Source organism: Leptonychotes weddellii, unplaced genomic scaffold (assembly GCF_054177405.1).
Source record: "Leptonychotes weddellii isolate Sample4059 unplaced genomic scaffold, ASM5417740v2 HiC_scaffold_224, whole genome shotgun sequence".
NCBI classification, from domain to species: Eukaryota; Metazoa; Chordata; class Mammalia; order Carnivora; family Phocidae; genus Leptonychotes; species Leptonychotes weddellii.
The window spans coordinates 12,050-33,115 of record NW_027812651.1 but is presented as its reverse complement, the minus strand read 5'-3'; the positions used below and the strand labels follow the sequence as shown (position 1 = coordinate 33,115).

Sequence of the window (21,066 nt, the reverse complement as noted above, 5' to 3'; positions counted from 1 at the left end):
GGTATGTCCTATGGTGAGTGCTATGAATTGTGTAAGACTGCTGAATCACAGACCTGTACCTTTGAAACAAATAATACATTATATGTTAGAAAAGAAAAAATGAAGAAGCTAGCAGGAAGGGAAAAATGAAGGGGGGGAAATCGGAGGGGGAGACGAACCATGAGAGACTATGGACTCTGAGAAACAAACTGAGGGTTCTAGAGGGGAGGGGGTGGGGGATGGGTTAGCCTGGTGATGGGTATTAAAGAGGGCACATACTGCATGGAGCACTGGGTGTTATACGCAAACAATGAATCATGGAACACTACATCAAAAACTAATGATGTAATGTATGTTGATTAACATAACATAATAAAAAAAAAGAAAAAGAAGAAAAAAAACTAAGGATGTATTATATGGTGACTAACATAATAAAATAAAATTTAAAAAAATAAAACAGAGATACAGAAAACACACACACACACAAAGGTATGTTTGTATGTATTATTCAGTCATAAAGAAGAATGAAATCTTGCCATTTACAAAGACAGGGACAGAGTTAGGGTGTAATGCTAAGTGAAATACATCAGTCAGAGAAAGGCAAATACTATATGAGCTCACTCTTATGTGGAATTTAAGTAAGAAGTCAGATGAACACATGGGTAAGGGGAAAAGAAAAAAATGGGAGGGAAACAAGTCATAAGTGACTCTTAATGATAGAGAGAAAACAGGGTTGATGGAGGGAAGTGGGTGGGGACTGGGATAGATGGGTGATGGGTATTTAAGAAAGCACTTTTTTGTAATGAGCATTGGGCATTGTATGTAAGTGATGAATCACTCAATTCTACTCCAGAAACCAATGTTGCACTGGATGTTAACTAATTAAAATTTAAATTAAAAAATTAAATAGTATAAGAGAGAAAGAAAGAAGAAAGAAAGAAAGAAAAGAAAGAAAGAAAGAAAGAAGAAAGAAAAGAAAGAAAGAAAGAAAGAAAGAAAGAAAGAAAGAAAGAAAGAAAGAAAGAAAAAGAAAGAAGAAAGAAAGAAGAAAGAAAGAAAGAAAGAAAGAAAGAAAGAAAGAAAGAAAGAAAGGAAGAAAGAAAGAAAGATAGGATCCAGAAATTATGGTCTTTCAAGTTCCTCAGATCCTTACAAAATTCAGTAAAGGTTGAAAAGGACTGATTTAGAAGCAGAGGGCAAGTATTAGAATAGTAAAACTGGAAGTAGGGAGTTAAGATATTACTGCAATAGTACAGGCAAGAGTGATGAGGCCATGAACAAAGGTAAAGAGCTGGAGAGCTAGAGAATTTGGGGTAACTGGGATATTAAGACTAGCTCATGTAGGGTTTGGTGATTGATTGCATATGAGAGTGAGGGAGTGGGTGATATTATGGATGAATCCCAGCTTTCTGACTTGGGGTTTGAGTGGATGCAGGTGCAATGCAACAAGATAGAAATCACAGGTAGAGAAATTTGGAAGAAGGCTACCATTTTATATCAAAGGTGGGGGTAAAGAGACAAGTGACCTGAAGTTGCTATTCTTTAATATCATTTCCCAGACTTTTGTGTACAAAAAAAAAAAAAATTACCTGAGAAATCTGTTAAAATACAAATTCTTATTCTCTTCCCAATTTCCATTTAGGAAGACTTGGAATGGGACCCAGTGATCTGCTTTTTTCTTTTCTTTTTTAAAATAGCTCCCGTACAGGCACCTGGGTGCCTCACTCAGTTAAGATTCCACCTGATTTCAGCTCAGGTCATGATCTCAGGGTTGTGAGATTGAGCCCGTGTGAGGCTCCACACTTAGCATGGAGTCCACTTGAGATTCTCTCTCCCTCTGCCTCTGCCCATTGATGCTCCCTCTTTCTCTCTCTAAAAATAAATAAATAAAATCTTTAAATGGCCTCAATACAGTATATAAACTCTTCAAAATTGTACTGAGAAACATTTAAAAATAAAGCTGAAAGTTAATTGAAAATTGCACTAAAAGTCTATTTCATGCCTATAAATTGACAGCTACTAGTGACAAAAGAAAATTTTGATCTTGATAGAAATTTAATAATTTTTTACACAGCTTTATAAAATGTTCACTCTGTAAAAGAGAAATGACTTTAATGCAAAACTGAAATTGTAAAAGCCCCCATGTTAGTGATTGCAAATTAATCTAGATATCAATTAACTTTAATGAAATACTTCTATTGTTATAATTAAAAGTAACCAATGTTTATGGAAGTATTTGCCGATCCATCTCAGTAAACATCTTTTGTATCATCACTGCACATTCATTCCATCTTCAGGAATTTCAGAATCTCTTTGTTCTCCTTTGCCTTGTAAAACATTTCAAAATCCTAAAAGGAATTAAAATTAACTTGTAATAACAATGCTGATTATTTCCACTTATGAAATCATTAAATTCAAGTGTCTAGTAAGTTTGCTAATCATCTTGTTTGGGCCTTTGCAAACATCTGCCAGCTATGTTAGATAAAAAAAAAAAAAATTCCCACTGGTATCAGTCATTTCATACTATAATGTATGATGAAAAATACTGTGTATCTCAAAACAAGCAGCATGATATATTTTGCTTTTATGATATTTTTTTCATAATGAAGTACACATTGCCTTATCTTCAGGACCATAATTAAGTTATTGTATAAATGAAGAACCCTGGGCCTCACAGCCCATAAATGTATTGTTTCCCCATGCATATGACCTTAAGACATGAAAATAAATAAAATAAATAAAATAAAATAAAAATGGACATTTACTCTTACTCCACAATATTCTTGGCCGTTGAATATCTGAGGTGGTAGAGCCTTAGGGGTGGAAACTTTCATCCTCATTTCTTGAAGTACTTTCAAACTGACAGAAATATCTATTAATTCATACTTTATTTTGTAAATATCTAAAATTCTGGTAACTTCTTCCTGTCTCTGCTTCACCTAGATAGACAAAAATATAGAGAGATAGAATGATGTTAATCAACTGACCCTAATGGTTTATGTTTTGTTTTGCCCCTCCATTATGCTATGGAGGAGGAATAGCTTTTAATGGTGTGATGTTTCTTTGAGGAGCAAAAATTAGGTAATTTTCTTATGATAAACACATACACACACATATAGTATATATGTAATATGTAAATGTGTTTAGTATGTATATGAAGAAATACAGTACAGTGTCAGTAGGAATTAAAATCTCTAATGGGCTATAAATATTTGCCATATTGATTTCATACTGCACATGAAGTGGTATGAACATTCTGCTAACAGTTGAAGCACACTTTTCAACTCATCATTACATTAATTTATGCTAATATCTATGGTAGCTCTGTGTAGGAAATGGACATGATACCAGGTTTTTACATTTGAAGGAACATACTACATGTTCTAAACCATAATCAGAGACAATGCCTAAGTACAGAGATAAAATCCACAGAATGAGAAAATAAAGTACATCAGACAATTAAGATTTATAAATAATGTGAGTGAATAAAAGTCACCAGTTCTTCCTATATCCTCTTATATGAACTGTAAGATTTGTATTAGTTGCTAAAATACTGTATATCCCCACATTGTCTTTTCCTCTGAAACACTACTGCTAAAGTAAAATTGTAATAATTGGTTATCTTTTAAACATATTTTATAACTACAATTTTTTTGTTAATAACTGTAACATAAATCTTAAAATTTGAGTTTTCTACATTTTTCACATGACAATCTTAGGCAATTTTGCCACATAAAATCTCTGATACTAGAATGAGAAAACATATGTGAAAGCAATTTGACAAGTACAAACCCCAGCTTATTCAAGTATGATTTCTACAAAAGTGCATGGCAGAAAGCTTTTTGTTTGATGACTTAAAAATGTAATCCAGTCATGGTTAGAAAACCCTGTCTATTTGCAACTGATAGCTGAGAAGTTTCTGAAAGTCCATTATGCAACATTTCTACTTTCTGAGGCTCATTAGTTTTTAAAATTGCAATGGTGCATGTGATTTGTCACATTTTTATAGTGTTTTTTCAAAACTTTCTCAGAGGAACCTCATTAAGAGAACAGTTACTTAGACCAGTGCTACACTGAATGTGGTTCATAAGACCAACAGCATCAGCCTTATCCCACCCCAAAACTACAGAATCTGAGAGTGGCTCCCAGGAATGTTTTAACAAGCCCTCCAGATGAATTTCATGTTACAGTTTGAGAAAAACAGACCAAGAGTTGGGTGAGTCTTCTGCTGCATCCATTGTGGTCCTTATTGATTCTAAATCATTCCCTCTTACAGACTCTTAGTACCATATCTGATAAAATAAATCACAATGTTAAAAAAAAATAGTCAAAAGGCCCATAATTTTATTTTTAAAACTGCTTCTTGTTATCTGGGTGAAATCCCAAATCTAGTTGATAAAGCTTTCTGCAAAAGCAATGTACTCTTTCTAGGCTGAGAACAAATCTCATTGCTCCCTGCATCTATCATGGTGTCTTGACACACAGAAGGAGTGTGATGAATGTTAACCATTTATAATCAATTCCAAATTCTTCAGTTTTTTGCTTCTCCAAAACTTTTGCAGAATGAGGATCTTAGCCATATGATGGTCCTTCTATAGCTAAGCTGTCTAATGTGATAACCATTAGCCAGCGACATGTGACTATTGAGTACCTGAAGTGTGGCTAGTCCAAAATAAGATTCTCTGTAAGCACAATATACATACTGGACTTTGAGGACTTAATAAGAAAATAATATATATAACATCTCTTTTTAGATATTGATTATATGTTGCAATGATAAAATTTTGTATATTTTGTGTTAAATAAAGCATATTAAAATTAATCTCGTCTTTTTTTTTAAGTCACTACTAGAAAATTTAAGATTACATATATGGCTCACAATATGTTGTTGTTGGAAACCACTGTTGTACAATATTTCCTACAACGTGGTCAAAATAATTTATCTAAACTGTAATCTGAGACATGTCTGATCTATGCAAATACATGTTCTTCTTAGAAATTACCAGTTTGTTTTTTGGGGGCTACCAGTCTTCTCTGAGGATTTGGGCCATTTACTCACTGACATTTTCCGTCTCCTATCCTAAACAGGGTTCTTTATCTCTTCCATCTGCCATCCTAAACATCCTAAAGAACAGGGTTCTTTATCTCTTCCATTTGAAACATCTGCAAATGTATTAGAAATACTTAAGTTGGCTGAGCTCAGGACTCAGAAACCTCCCAGACCAACAGAACCGGTTAGTTCTTAGAGCACCTCCCAGACCAACAAAACCGGTTAGTTCTTCTAGCACAACCTGGGTGAGGACAATAACCACATTTTCTGTTCTCCCCTGTACCTCCCATCCCTGAAAACCTAGAGAGGAGGGTGCTAGAGAATGAAAAGGCAAAATGGGGATGGTAACGTCTTAGCACAACCCTGAAGTCCCCAACTAGAGTGTCTTCACTCTAGTCTTTTTTGCCCTCTAAGGCCCTTTTCTTTCCACTCACCTCCCTGGACCCTGACACGCTGGTATAATAGACTTTAATGGAGCTCATTATTTCCACTACAAGGCTACTTTGGAGAAGTAACCCAGAATCAGTCACTTCGCTACTGCTTCAGGCTGAGCTATGCAAAGTCCCAAAGCCTGGCCCTGCCCCTTTCCAAGACTGTTGCTAAGGGCCATCGGCCTGAGCACTCTGGATTGGCTGGGAAACTCGTGCCCTTGTGGCGCAGGAAGCCGCTGCCTGGTGACTGTCGGCCTGGGGGGAGGGGAAGAACTCTGGGGTGTTAAACTGTTAAGGCCTTTTCTCTCCTCATCTGCAAGGTGCAGGGGAGGACTGGATGGAAGAACTAATGGACTCCACATTCTTACTGCTTCTCCCATCTCCCTGCTTGGGAATGGTGGTAAGCATGAGCTTTTGTGTCTGGCAACAGCAGCTGCGAATGAGGGACTGAGACACTGGGGAACAAAATGACCAAAATACAACGTGATGAGTAAAGAAACAGGTAAAATAAAACTTGTATTGCCTAAGTTTGTAAGGACAGAGTAAATGGTGCCAGTGCTTACTTGGAGGGGAGGGGACCACCAAAGCAACTTTGATGCGTTTTTTCTTAGCCCGGGGAAGTGCCTCCTTTCTCTCTCCGGTGCCCATCCCTTTTTGAGGACAACATGCTTTCCTGTCTGGGAGTTGACATTTTGGTTTATGTGATAGTGGGTGCAATAGAGGCTAACTCTCCTAGCACTTCTTCCCTCCACCCCGTGTAAAAAGATGACCTCATGCTTTAATGTCCATTTCCTCTTCAATACATTCGTAGCTCATTATTCTAGCCTTTATTTTCAAGTAGTTGAAGATAGCAATAATATTTACAGGATTTTTTGGATTTGTCAAAAATGAGCAGTGGAAATTGACAGTGAAGGACTAAAGAACCTCAGCACCAGCTTTTGTGCTAGGCAAATTTGGATTCCATGGCTCCACAACTTAATAATTGTGGATCTTTAGCAAGTTACTTCCTTCTGAATGCCATTTTCTCAATCATTAGAATGTGAATGGTGATGCCTTTCTGACAACATCATGGTGAGGATTAAATGAATTGAGTATGTAAAGTATTTGGCACATGATCTGATATGTCAGTAGTTCAGAAAATGATAATTATTATTGATGATAAGTGTCAGAGAGCTTGCATGATGTTTAGGAACAAGCACATCAATATGAATAAGATAAAACATTTACCTTCAAGTTACTCACAGAGTGATATCTGATAAAGTGAGGTAAATGCAATGTAGAGAAATCTAAACCAGGCTAGATGGGTCAAGGCAGGTATCCCTGAAGAAGTGAGAGCTAATCAGAAATCTGAAAGATGTGTAGTATGCCAGGAAATTATAAGAATGGAGAAGTTTTAGGTGGAAGGAACAGTCATGAAGCAATGTAGTAATTGGAGCTTTGGGAGCAAGTTGGAGGAATAGAAACTGAGGAAATAAACAGTAAAAAAACACATAAACCTTCAGGTTTCATGTCAGATTTTGACTTTTAGTCTTTTCAAGGCTGTTTCTTGTTTTATAAAAAAGAAATCATAACTTGGAGATTTACTGTGAAGATTAAATGAGTGCAGATGTTGCCTAAGAGCATCTTTCACTTATGAGATACTCAATAAATTATATCTTTTATTATTAACCCATGGATGATTAGATACCACTGAAGGATTTAGCTATTGGTATAAAAGGTGGATCAATCTAACATGTAAAGTGGATTTGAAAGGGGCAAGATTGGGAGCAGCTGCAGCAATACAAAAATGAAAATGACAGTAGTGAAAGGCAAAGATATTTAGGACAGGAGACTGCTAGAGTTTGGATATAGGAGTGAGAGAGGCAAAGGAGATGGGACATAACCAAAGAAGGAGTCTAGGTTAGGAACAATTTGCAATCTCCATTTTCTTTTAATATTCGTTTGTTGCAGCAGTGGTAGAAAACCTACTTTTTTTACAGTTGTTTTCATTATCTTTCTGGTGTGAGATTGTGACTTATTGTCTCGATTTGCTGTGAGCTGTTACTTTGGGTGCCAAGCTAAATTGATGCACTATTTGTTACAAGAGGATGTCTTTGGCAACCTAAAAGAAATTGGTTAGTATGACATACAGAATTTGAATTAACCTATTATATGGGATGTTTGTGATAATTATTTTGAAGTAATTATTTGTAAAACAAGAACTCTACTGATAATCATAGCTGAAAGTATCAACTATGTAGATTTTTGTTTATGCTTCCAAGTCTACTTTGGCAGTTTGTATCTGAGTTCAAAATTATTCTAAAGAATGGACCAGACACTTAAAAGTTTGGAAAAAATATATATTCTAAAGAAGGTAGTAAATTTTTTCTTGTCCTTTTATGTGTGTGACTTATTTTTTTATTTATTTAATTTTATTTTTATCTTTTTACTTGCAGCAAGAATTACTATCAAACTCCATTCATTGGGCCAGAGACCCTTGTGTTAGTGAAAGACTTGCCCATCATGTAGCATACTATGTACACTTTTGAGTTCATCAGCCAGCTAGTGGCCTCAACTCCAAGCTCTAACAATATGCATGACTTATTTATTTTTTGATCATGCAAATAATACATGAATTCATGAACATTGTAGAAGTCAGACCATATACAATTATAGAGAGTAAAAAGTAAAATTACATCTTCACCTTCTCTCTGCAAGCTTCCTCCCAGAGGAAACTGCTATTAACATTTTGATCTGTATCATTTTTTCACAAACATGATGACATTTATTAAGTCAGTTATAAGAGAAGAAGTCACTTATAATAGGAAGTTAAGTACAAAGGCTGCTTTTAAAAAAAATATGGAATGCTTCATGAATTTGCATGTCATCCTTGCACAGGGGCCATGGTAATCTTCTCTGTATTGTTCCAATTTTAGTGTATGTGCTGTTGAAGTGAGCACAAGTAAACATGCTTTGAAGCAAGACTGCCTGGGTTCAAACTCAGACTATACTACTTACAACTGTGTAATATAGAACATCATACCTAACTTCTCTGTGCCTCTGTTTTATCATAGGTGAAATAGAAATTACAATATCTGTTTTATAGAGATGCTATGTTGGTTAAATTAGTGTATGTGAAGTATTAGAAAATTGTCTGACACATAGTACACACTCAATACATGATGGAATCATATTGTATATATTGTTCTGCAAATTGCATTCCATTAGTACAGATAAAGGAAATACAGTGTACTGATTAAGAGCATGGGTTCTAAATCCAATTGCCTGGTTCAAATCCTAGTTTAACCATTTACTAGAATTATGAACTTCAACAATTATATAACATTTTTCTGTCTTTGTTTCCTTTGTAAAGTGAAAATAATAGCTTATGTTTTTTACGTTTTTATTTCAATTCCAGTTAGTTAATATACTGTGTAATATTAGTTTCAGGTGTACTATATACTGATTAAAACATCCATACAACATCTAGTACTCATGACAACAAGTGTATTCCTTAATCCCCATCACCTATTTAACACATCCCCCCCACACCCACCTCTATTCTAGTAACCATCAGTTTGTTCTCTATACTTAAGAGTCAGTTTCTTGGTTTGCCTCTCTTTTTTTGTCCCTTTGCTTTTTTTTTTTTTCTTAAATTCCACATATGTGTGAAATAATGTGGTATTTGTCTTTCTCTGACTTATTTCACTTAGCACAATACTCTCTAGCTTCATCCATGTTCTTCCAAAAGGCAATATTTAATTCTTTCTTATGGCTCAGTAACATTCCATTATGTCTGCATATACACATACATATACATATACATATACATATAAATAACACATCTTCTTCTTTAAAAAAAAAGATTTTATTTATTCATTTATCAGAGAGAAAGGGCACAAGCAGAGGGAGCAGCAGGCAGAGGGAGAAGCAGGCTCCCTGTTGAGCAAGGAGCCCAATATGGGACTCAATCCCAGGACACTGGAGATCATGACCTAACCTGAAGGCAGACACTTAACTGCCTGAGCCACCCAGGTGTCCCTAGATATCACATCTTCTTTATACATTTATCAGTACATGGACACAGGGCTTTTTCCATGATTTGGCTGTTGTAGATAATGCTACTATAAACATCGGGGTGTACATATCCTATTGAAATAGTATTTTTGTATTCTTTGGGTAAATATCTAGCAGTGCAAATCTGGATAGTAGGGTAGTTAAGAAGAATTAATACCTATTTTTCTCAAACTAGTCCAAGAAATAGAAAAGGAAGGAAAACTTCCAAAATCATTCTATGAAGCCAGCATTATCCTGATCCCAAAACCAAATAAAGACACCACTAAAAAAAAAAGACAACTAAAGACCAATACCCCTGAGAAAAACAGATGCAAAAATTCTCAATAAAATACTATTAAAACGAAGCCAACAAAAATTTTAAAAAATTGTACACCATGACCAAGTGGGATTTATTCCTGGGTTGCAAGCGTGGTTCAATATTCACAAACCAATCAACGTGATACATCACATTAATAAAAGAAAGGATAAGAACCATATGATCATTTCAATAGATGCAGAAAAAGCACTTGGCAAAGTACAACGTCCATTCATGATAAAAACCCTCAACAAAGTAGGTTTTGAACAAATATACCTCAACATCATAAAGGCCATATATGAAAAACCCACAACTAACATCATCCTCAATGTGAAAAACTGAGAGGTTTTTTTCTCCATGGTCAAGAACAAGACAGGGATGTCCACTCTCACCACTGTTATTTAACATAGTACTGGAAGTCCTAGCCTCAGCAATCAGACAACAAAAAGAAATAAAATACATCCCAATCAGCAAGGAAGAAGTCAAACTTTCACTATTTGCAGATGACATGATACTATATATAGAAAACCTGAAAGATTCCACCGAAAAACTGCTACAACTAATACATGAATTCAGTAAAGTTGCAGTATATTAAATCAACATACAGAAATCTGTTGCATTTATATACACCAATAATGAAGCAGCAGAAAGAGAAATTAAGGAATCAACACCATTTATAATTGCACCAAAACCCATAAGTTACCTAAAAATAAACCTAATCAAAGAGGTGAAAGGCCTCTACTCTAAAAACTATAAAACATTTGTGAAAGAAATTGAAGATGACACAAAGAAATGGAAAGACATTCCAAGCCAAGAACAAATATTGTTAAAATGTCTATACTGCCCAAAGCAATCTACACATTTGGATTCCCTATCAGAATACACTGGCAATTTTCACAGATCTAGAACAAACAATCCTAAAGTTTGTATGGAACCACAAAAGACTCCAAATAGCCAAAGCAATCTTGAAAAAGAAAAGCAAAGCTGGAGGCATCACAATTCTGGACATCAAGTTATATTACAAAGTGATCAAAACAGTATAGTACTGGCACAAAATAGAAACGTAGATCAAGGAACACAATAGAAAACCCAGAAACAAACCTACATCTATATGGTCAATTAATCTTCAAAAAAGCAGGAAAAAATATGCAATGGGCTAAGGACAGTCTTTTCTACAAATGGTGTTGGGAAAACTAGACAGCTACATGCAAAAGAATGGAGCTGGACCACTTTCTTACACCATACACAAAATGAAATTCAAAATGGATGAAAGACCTAATATGAAACCTAAAACATAAAAATCCTAGAAGAGAACACAGGCAATAACCTCTTTGACATTGGCTGTAGAAACTTCTTTCTAGATATGTATCCTGAGACAAGGAAAACAAAATAAAAAATAAACTATTGGGACTGCATCAAAATAAAAAACTTTGGGATGCCTGTGTGGCTCTGTGGATTAAGTGTCCAACTCTTGATTTTAGCTCAGGTCATGATCTCAGGGTTGTGAGATTGAGCCCTCCTTAAGATTCTCTCTCTCCCTCTCCCTCTACCCTTCCCCCATCTCTCTACCCTCTCTAAAAAATGATATAAATAAATAAACAAACTAACAAATAAATAAAAAGCTTCTGCACAGAGAAGGAAATAATCACCAAAACTAAAAAGCAACCTACTGAATGGGAGAAGATATTTGCAAATGGCATCTCCAATAAAGGGTTAGTATCCAAAATATATAAAGAACTTATAAAACTCAACACCCAAAAAATGAATGATCCAATTATAATATGGGCAGAAGACACGAATAGACATTTTTCCAAAGAAGACATACAGACAGCTGGCACAGGAAAAGATGCTCAACATCATTGATCATCAGGGAAATGCAAATCAAAACTACTATATCTACCACCTCTTACCTGTCAGAATGGCTAAAATCAACAACACAAGAAACAACAGATGTTTTCAAAGATGTGGAGAAAGGGGAACCCTCTTGCACTGCTGCGGGGAGTGCAAACTGGTGCAGCCACTCTGGAAAAGAGAATAGAGTTTCCTCAAAAAGTTAATAAAACTACCTTATGATCCAACAATTGTACTACTAGGTATTTACCCCCAAAATACAAAAATACTAGTTCAAAGGGGAACATGCACCCGGCTGTTTATAACAGCATTATCTACAAAATCCAAATCATAGAAATAGCCCAGGTGTCCACTGATAGATGAATGGATAAAGAATATGTAAAGAAGATGTGGCATGTACATATACTCAGTCATAAAAAAGAATTAAATCTTGCCATTTGTAATGACATGGATGGAGCTAAGAGAGTATTATGCCAAGTTAAATAAGTCAGTCAGAGAAAGACAAATAGCATATATTTCACTCATATGTGGAATGTAAGAAACAAAATAAATGAGCAAAGGGACAAAAAAAGAGAGAGGCAAACCAAAAAACAGAGTCTTGACTACAGAGAACAAACTGATAGTTACCAGAATGGAATTGGGTGGGGAGATGGGTTAAATAAGTGATGGGGATTAAGGAGTGCACTTTTGATGAGCACCAGGTAATGTATGGAAGTGTTGAATCACTACATTATACACCTGAAACTAATATAACACTGTATGTTAACTAACTGTAATTAAAATAAAAACATTTTAAAAACTGTGCCTTTTGAATCTCTTTATAAATGGGTAAAGACAGTATTTCAAAGTGTTATATATAATATGGCCTCCAATATTCAAAAAGACCACCAGTTCCTGTATTGCATTTTTATTGAAATGGGATACCATATAAGGTTTCTGTCAGATGTTGAGTATTCCAACCTAGTTTTTACCCAGGGACTGGGTAAATGTGGTCACGTGGTAGCTCCATGGAACATTTGGACCCATTGTCAGATGGACTTGGCCAGAATTCCATGTATTATTCTGGCTTCCTTTAAGCCCCCATCCTATCCAGAGAATAATGAGAACATTTCAGGTCCCCTAGTATCAGTGTCAGCTCCTACCCTATATCTGATAGTTTCTCCTTAAGATCTTTTTTGTCTGATATTAATATTGCTTTATTTATTTTCATTTTCAAATAAACTTCCCCTGTTTATTTTTTTCTATATTTTGCAACTTATATTTGGAGTTTATCTCTTGTTAATAAACATATAGCTGGATTTAACAATTCCACTTTGAGGGGTGCCTGGGTGGCTCAGTTGATTGGGCATCTGCCTTCACCTCAGGTCATGATCCCAGTGTCCTGGGACTGAGCCCTTCATCAGGCTCCCTGCTTCTCCCTCTCCCTCTGCTGCTCTCCCTGCTCATTCTCTCTCTCAAATAAATTTAAAAAAATAAATAAATAAAAATCTTTGTTTGTAAATCACTGCTGTGGTAAGCCACACATTTTGATAGGATATATCATATTCCTGACTGATTGGGTACAGAAAGAAAGATTTCAGTGTATGTGTGGGTACACTTAGGCCTCTTCTATTCTGAAAAGTGAAGAAATTGAACACTCACTTCTTCCTTATGTGTTTCTTCTTTTGGGGATGTCTTCTCTTTCCTTCTCTCTTTTCCCCTGTACTTCTCTTACATGCAGCTAAGATAGTAATACAGTATTAGGACTGTGTGCCAATCTTGGACCTATTTACTATTTGATTCATTCCTTTGACATTTGCTTGCTTTGCTGTGTTTGCCAAGGGGTTGACTCCACTGTGCTGTATTTCTCAGGCTCCCATCAGCTGGCTTCCTGGTGGACTCATCTAATTGTAGGTACTGATAGGAGTTTGGATAGTGAGAAGAATGGAGAAGGCAGAATATTTCTCTGCCTCTTATCTCCTTTGGTGGTATCTCTGGCAGGAACTCTTCATGACTCTGGCTCCCACTGAAAGTGCTTGTTAATGTTCCAGTTTCTGTCAGGTGATTCTGACCACTGAGATAAGTCTCCAATTCCTTTTTTTGTCTCCTCAGCCTAAGAGTAGTAGCAGTTTTTATTTCTAATCTTTCTAATTTGTCAACTTTATGTTTTCATTGTAATGTCTCTTTTTCAGGTTACGATCATCTCCCAATGGGTCTCTTTGTTTCTATTCATGTCTCTCACTTACAATGAAGTCACACTTTTTTTCTAAGAGTGGGAGATGGGGAAGGGGTAGAGGGAGAGAGAGAATCTTTTTTTTTTTAAAGATTTTATTTATTTATTTGAGAGAGAGAGAATGAGAGACAGAGAGCATGAGAGGGAGGAGAGTCAGAGGGAGAAGCAGACTCCCTGCTGAGCAGGGAGTCCAATGCGGGACTCAATCCCAGGACTCCAGGATCATGACCTGAGCCGAAGGCAGTCGCTTAACCAACTGAGCCACCCAGGCACCCCGGGAGAGAGAGAATCTTAAGCAGGCTCAACACCCAGTGTGGAGCCTGATGTGGAGCCAGATCTCACAACCCTGAGATCATGACCTGAGCTGAAATCAAGAGTCAGATAATTAACCAACTGAGCCACGCAGACACCCCTCCTTTATTTCACACTTTTCTTTTTAAATTCCTGCAATTTGCTATGATCTTTCTCTAGTTGTTTATATCTCTATTTTGTTTTGCCATTGACACTCATTACTTTTTGTCAAACTATCTTCAAATTTTCTTCCTTTGGGTCTCAGATCAGATTTTTTCCTTCTAGGAAGTTTTCTTTGTCTTCTTTCTTTTCTTAGTCTGGGTTAAGTACCTTGATTCTGTGCTCCTTGGTATCATGTACTTCCTCAATCACTAATCACCCTACATTAGAATTGAGTTTTTAAAATTTGTATGTCCCATTAGTTTGTACCACAAAGGCCAACCATATATTGGAAGTGCCTAGGAGGAAACACAATAGTTAACTGTCAGTTCTATACCTATTGTTGAGTGAAACTCGCTTATTGTATTCTAAAGACTTTACTTGTCTGCATGCCTGTTTCTCCCACTAAAGCACAAGCTCTGTGATAAAAAGGAATCAGTGTTACTCCTCACATCTGCAGCATCTGGTTCTATGCCTGCATAGCATAACAGGTGTACATAAAATGCATAGCAAATGATTTTGAACTAAACACTAAACGTTATTTTGAAGAGAAAGGAATAGAAGTTCACAAAGGTTAAGTAAACTGCCCTAAGTCATACAACTAGCATCTAAGATGGCAGCAGAGTAGGGGACCTTGTTTCAACTGGTACCTTGAATTTAGCTGGATATCTGTCAAACCATTCTGAACATAAATTCAACCTGAGATGTAAGAAGACGGGTTCCATATGTAAAATTGAGGGAGAAACAGGCCAGAGCCAAGGGCAGCTCTCAACTCACCTCTTGTTTATGAGGCTAGTACCATTGCCCCGTGTGTGCGTGCAGGCCTAAAAGCAACCCCCTAACTTGAAGGAACAACTCTGCTGAGAATCCGTGCTTCAACTAAAAAAGCCGTTCCTGAGGGTGGAAGCATTTTGCTGTGTGCACGCGTGAGAGCACTACAAGTGAGTCCAAAGCCATTTTCTGAGTGAGACTCAGGCCCCAGCAGAAGAGAGAACACGACTCCACGTGTTTCATGAAGCTAGCACTGCAGCCCCACTTTTGCATGGAAGTCTAATCCTAGCGTTCTAACTCGAAGAAACAACACTGTAGAGAACGCGTGCTTTAGCTACCGTCGACCTCTCTGTGGGAGGAAGCAGTTTAGGTTGTACTGTGGGTGAGATCCTGGGGACGAGTTCCATACGTAAAATTGAGGGAGAAACAGGCCAGAGCCAAAGGCTGCTCTCAACTCACCTCTTGTTTATGAGGCTAGTACCGTTCCCCCGTGTGTGCCTGCAGGCAGGCCTAAAGCCAACCACCGAACTCAAAGGAACAAGTCTGTAGAGAATTCCTGCTTAGGCTAAAATAGCCATGCCTGAGGCTGGAAGCATTTTGCTGTGTGCATGCGTGAGCGCACTGCAAGTGAGTCCAAAACCATTTTCCGTGTGAGACTCAGGCCCCGGCAGAAGGCAGAACATGACTGCCCACTTCTTTCCTGAAGCTAGCACTGTGGTCCCACTTTTGCATGGAAGTCTCATCGCTAGCATTCTAACTCGAAGAAACAACACTGTAGAGGGACCGTGCTTTAGCTAGTGCCATTGTTCGGGTGGGTGGAAATATTTTCAGTGTGTGTGCGTGAGAGCCCTGGAAATGGTCCCATAATTCACTCCGAGAGAGAAACGACTTTGTTCAGAAGGTAGCTCTCGAATCAGCTCCAATTTCATGAAGCTAGCACTCCTCCTGCATGTTTGCATGGAGGCCTAATTTCCAGGCACCTCCCTCGAAGGAACAACACTGTAGAGAAACCGTGATTTAGCTACCACCGACCGGTCTGTGGGAGGAAGCAGTTTACGGTGTACTGTGGCTGAGAGCCTGGGGAGTGGGTTCCATATGTAAAATCGAGGGAGAAACAGTCTGGAGCAGAAGGCAGCTCTCAACTCACCTCTTGTTTGCGAGGCTAGTACCGTTGCCCTGTGTCTGCAAGCAGGCCTAAAGGCAACCCTCTAACTTGAAGGAACAACTCTGCTGAGAATCCAGGCTTCAGCTAAAATAGCTGTTCCTGAGGGTGGAAGCATTTTGCTGTGTGCATGCGTGAGCGCACTGCAAGTGAGTCCAAAAGCATTTTCTGAGTGAGACTCAGGCCCTGGCAGAAGGGTCACACCACCCTGAGAGCTGTTGCCCAGTCATAGGTGCATCCTCTTTCTACGCCAAACAGCCGAATCCTCACATTAAACCCATCCCCCCCGATAAGGGGTGGGGCAATTCCACCCAAGCAAAGACACCTGAGAAGCTGAGCAGCAGGCCCCGCCCCAAGAAGACAGACTGTAAGAACAGATGAATGACAAGTTTATTTCCCACAGGACTGTAAAACTCCAGCACCGGGGGAAAATAATATAGGGAGCTCCAGGTGTTCCCTCACAATTCGTTTATATTTCAGGCTAAAATTTTACATTTCTTTTTTGTTTCTTTTCTTATTCTTTCTTTTTTTTTCCTTTTTTCCTTATCCTGTTCCCATTTCAAATAGATTCTTATTTCCCAACCTATGTTTTTAAGTCACTTTTTAACCTTTATTTTTTTGCAACTACGTTTTATAGATTTATGCCCCATATTGACTCATTTTTCACTGTATTCGATTTTATCTTGGTATATATGAATATATATTCTGATTTCTTTGGAATTTTGGGATATAGTGTCTTCAAATAAAGACAGCAAAAATCAGTCAGGAGCAGGCAGATCACCCTGCTTTGTCCACACTGAGAGATTATAATCCACCCCCTTTTTTTTTATTGTTTTGGATCATCTTGGCTTTGGTTGCATATCTGTGGTAGCTTTCAACCACTTCAGATTGTTTTTAGAATGCATTTTGCTTGGGTTGTGGTTGATATTTTGGACTCTGTTTATTCGCTCTCCCATCCCCTGACAGAATGACTAGGAGGAGGAACTCCCAAAAAATAAAAGAACCTGGGACAATGTCCCCTGCCAAAAAACTAATGGACATGGATATAAGCAAGATGTCAGAGATAAAATTCAGGATGAAGTCAATAGGTAGGCTTGAAAAAAGCATTAGTGACAATATAGAATCTCTAAGGGCAGAAATGAGATCAAGTCAGGGCAAACTTAAAAATACTACAAATGATATGCAGTCCAAACTAGATACTCTCACAGCCAGGATAAATTAAGTAGAAGAACGAATTACTGATCTAGAGGATAAGCTGAAAGAAAGGAAGGAAGCTGAGGAAGACAAGAATAGGCAGCTAGTAGACCATGAAAATGGACTTAGAGAAATCACTGATGCCATGAAATGATCCAGTGTCAGAATTATTGGGATTCCTGAGGAGGTGGGGAGACAGAGAGGGCTAGACAGTATATTTGAGCAAATCATACCTGAGAACTTCCATAATCTGGGGAAGGAAACAAGCATTCATGTCCAAGAGTGAGAGGACCCCTCCCAAAATCAATGAAAAGACATCAATGCCCTGCCATATAATAGTGAAGCTTACAAATCTTAGAGCCAAAGAAGCTATATTGAGAGCAGCTAGGGGGAAGAGATTTCTTATCTATGGAGGGAGGAACATCATAATAACATCAGACCTATCCACAGAGACCTGGAAAGCCAGAAGGGGCTGACAAGACATATTCAGGGTACTAAATGAGAAGAATGTGCAACCAAGAATACTTTACCCAGGTAGGCTGTCATTCAGAATGGATGGAGAGATAAAGAGCTTCCAGGACATGCAGAAACTAAAGAATATGTGACCACCAAGCCAGCCCTGCAAGAAATATTAAGGGGAATTCTATAAATGAAGAAAGACCCCAAGAATAATATAGACCAGAAATTAACAGAGACAATCTATAGAAACAGGTACTTCACAGGCAATAAATGGCACTAAATTCATATCTTTCAATAGTTACTCTCAATGTGAATGGACTGAATGCTCCCATCAAAAGAAACAGGGTTACAGATTTGATTAAAAAACAAAAAAAAACAAAAAAACAGAAACCATCCCTATGCTGTCTACAAGAGACTCATTTTGAACCTAGAGACACCTCCAGATTGAAAGTGAGGAGATGGAGAACAATTTACCATGCCAACAACCTCAAAAGAAAGCTAGGGTAGCAATCCTCATATCAGACAAATTAGATTTTAAACCAAACACTGTAGTAAGAGATGTAGAGGGACACTATATCATAATTAAAGGGTCTACCCAACAAGAAAATCTAACAATTGTAAATATCTATGCCTCCAACATGGGAGCAGCCAATTACATAAACCAACTAACAACCAAAAAAAGATATATATCGATAATACATTAATAGTAGGAGACTTCAAAACTCCACTCACAGCAATAGACAGATCATCTAAGCAAAAGATCAACAAAGAAACAAGAGCTTTGAATGACACATTGGACCAGATGGACTTCGTAGATGTATACAGAACATTCCATCCTAAAACAACAGAATACCCCTTCTTCTTGAGTGCACATGGAACTTTCTCCAGAATAGATCACATACTGAGTCACAAATCAGGTCTCAACTGATACCAAAAGATGGAGATTTTTCCTGCACATTTTCAGACCGCAATGTTTTAAAACTGGAACTCAACCACAAGGAAAACTATGGAAGTAACTCAAACGCTTGGAGGTTAAAGAGCATCCCGCTAAAGAATGAGTAGTTCAAACAGGAAATTTAGGAACTTAATTCATGCCAACCAATTAAAATGAAAACACATCAGTTCAAAACCTATGGAATACTGCAAAGGCGGTCCTAAGGGGGAAATACATAGCCATCCAAGCTTCACTCAAAAAAGTAGGAAAATCCAGAATGCACAAGCCAACCTTACACCTAAAGGACCTGGAGAAAAGACAGCAAATAAAGCCTAAACCAAGCATAAGAAGAGAAATAATAAAGATTAGGGCAGAAATCAATGACACTAGAAGCTGGTTCTTTGAAAGAATTAATGATTCCTTAAACCTCTGGCCAGACTTATCCAAAAGAACAGAGAAAGACCCAAATTAATAAAATCATGAATAAAAGGGTAGAGATCACGATTAATACCAAGGAAATAGACACAATTTTTAGAACTTTTTACCAACAGTTATATGCCAACAAATTAGGCAATCTGAAACAAATGGATGCATTCCTGGAAACTTAGAAACTATTAAGATTGAAATAGGAAGAAATAGACAATCTGAACAGACCAATAACCAGCAAGGAAATGGAAACAATAATCAAAAACCTCCCAAAAAACAAGAGCCAGGGCCAAATAGTTTCCCAGGGGAATTCTACCAAACATTTAAAGAATTTTTGGTAGCAATTCTACTGAAGGTGTTCCAAAAAATAGAAATGGAAAGAAACTTGTAAACTCATTCTATGAGGTCAGCATTACCCTGATCCCAAAACCAGACAAAGACCCCATCAAAAAGGAGAATTACAGACCAATATCCCTGATGAACATGGATGCCAAAATACTCAACAAGATCCTAGCCAATAGGATCCAAAAATACATTAAAATGATTATTCACCACGACCATGTGGGGTTTATTCCTGGGATGCAAGTGTGCTTCAACATTCATAAATCAATCAACGTGATAGATCACATTAACAAAAGAAGAAACAAGAACCATATGATCCTCTCAATTGATGCAGAAAAAGCATTTCACAAAATAGAGCATTCTTTCTTATTAAAACTTCAAAGTATAAGGAGAGAGAGAACATACCTCAATATCATAAAAGCCATCTATGAAAAGCCCACAGTGAATATCATTCTGAATGGGGAAAATCTGAGAACTTTTCCCTTAAGGTCAGGAACAGGACAGGGATGCCCACTCTCACCACTTTTGTTCAACATATTATTAGATGTCCTAGCCTCAGCAATCAGACAACAAAAAGAAATAAAAAGCATTCAAATTGGCAAAGAAGAAGCCAAACTCACTCTTCGCAGATGACATGATACTTTATGTGGAAAACCCAAAACACTCCACCCCCAAATTACTAGAACTCATACTGCAATTCAGTAATGTGGCAGGATACAAAATCAATGCACAGAAATCAGCTGCATTTCTATACACTAACAATGTGACTGAAGAAAGAGAAATTAAGGAATCAATTCCATTTACAATAGCATCAAAACCATAAGATACCTAGGAATAAACCTAACCAAATAGGTAAAGGATCTATACTCTAGAAACTACAGAATGCTTATGAAAGAAATTGAGGAAGACACAAAGAGATGGAAAAGCATTCCATGCTCATGGATTAGAAGAGAAAACAGGGCGCCTGGGTGGCTCAGTTGGTTGAGCGACTGCCTTCGGTTCAGGTCATGATCCTGGAGTCCCTGGATCGAGTCCCGCATCGGGGTCCCTGCTCGGCGAGGAGCCTGCTTCTCCCTCTGACCCTACCCCCTCTCATGTACTCTCTCTCTCTCTCATTCTCTCATTCTTGCTCTCTCAAATAAATAAATAAAAATCTTTAAAAAAAAATAAAAAAGAAATAAAAAAAAAGAAGAGAAAACATTGTGAAAATGTCTATGCTGCCCAGAGCAATTTAGATTTTCAATGCAATCCCTATCAAAATACCCTCAACATTTTTCACAGAGCTGGAACAAACAATCCTAAAATTTGTATGGAAACAGAAAAGACCCTGAATCGCCAGGGGAATGTTGAAAAAGAAAAACAGACCTGGGGGCATCACGTTGCCTGATTTCAAGCTATATTACAAAGCTGTGATCACCAAGACAGCATGGTACTGGCACAAAAGCAGACATACA

The 21,066-nt window shown here is 37.5% G+C and overlaps 2 non-coding genes across 2 annotated transcripts; both read right to left on the bottom strand.

Annotated features, from left to right (window-relative positions):
- Window positions 1-7,887: 7,887 nt before the first annotated feature.
- LOC115942294 (small nucleolar RNA SNORA62/SNORA6 family) lies at window positions 7,888-8,038 on the bottom strand. Its single transcript, XR_004076901.1, has one exon. It is a non-coding gene; the product is annotated as a small nucleolar RNA SNORA62/SNORA6 family (small nucleolar RNA).
- Window positions 8,039-8,292: 254 nt separating this feature from the next.
- LOC115942274 (U6 spliceosomal RNA) lies at window positions 8,293-8,399 on the bottom strand. The gene has a single exon (XR_004076876.1). It is a non-coding gene; the product is annotated as a U6 spliceosomal RNA (small nuclear RNA).
- Between the last annotated feature and the right edge of the window lie 12,667 nt (window positions 8,400-21,066).